This window comes from Tiliqua scincoides, unplaced genomic scaffold (genome assembly GCF_035046505.1).
Source record: "Tiliqua scincoides isolate rTilSci1 unplaced genomic scaffold, rTilSci1.hap2 HAP2_SCAFFOLD_137, whole genome shotgun sequence".
Classification (NCBI taxonomy): domain Eukaryota; kingdom Metazoa; phylum Chordata; class Lepidosauria; order Squamata; family Scincidae; genus Tiliqua; species Tiliqua scincoides.
In genome coordinates, this window is record NW_027101389.1 from 41,627 (window position 1) to 42,498 (window position 872).

An 872-nucleotide genomic window follows, 5' to 3' on the forward strand; every position below is an offset into this window, starting at 1 on the left:
TCTAGTCCAGCTTCCTGTATCTCACAGCGGCCCACCAAATGCCCCAGGGAGCACACCAGATAACAAGAGACCTGCAAGGCTTCCTGGGAATTGTAGTTAAGGGCATAAGAACAGCCCCACTGCATCAGGCCACAGGCCCATCTAGTCCAGCTTCCTGTATCTCACAGCGGCCCACCAAATGCCCCAGGGAGCACACCAGATAACAAGAGACCTGCAAGGCTTCCTGGGAATTGTAGTTAAGAACATAAGAACAGCCCCACTGCATCAGGCCAGAGGCCCATCTAGTCCAGCTTCCTGTATCTCACAGCGGCCCACCAAATGCCCCAGGGAGCACACCAGATAACAAGATGACCTGCAAGGCTTCCTGGGAATTGTAGTTAAGAACATAAGAACAGCCCCACTGCATCAGGCCAGAGGCCCATCTAGTCCAGCTTCCTGTATCTCACAGCGGCCCACCAAATGCCCCAGGGAGCACACCAGATAACAAGAGACCTGCAGGGCTTCCTGGGAATTGTAGTTAAGAACATAAGAACAGCCCCACTGCATCAGGCCAGAGGCCCATCTAGTCCAGCTTCCTGTATCTCACAGCGGCCCACCAAATGCCCCAGGGAGCACACCAGATAACAAGACGACCTGCAAGGCTTCCTGGGAATTGTAGTTAAGAACATAAGAACAGCCCCACTGCATCAGGCCAGAGGCCCATCTAGTCCAGCTTCCTGTATCTCACAGCGGCCCACCAAATGCCCCAGGGAGCACACCAGATAACAAGAGACCTGCAAGGCTTCCTGGGAATTGTAGTTAAGAACATAAGAACAGCCCCACTGCATCAGGCCAGAGGCCCATCTAGTCCAGCTTCCTGTATCTCACAGCGG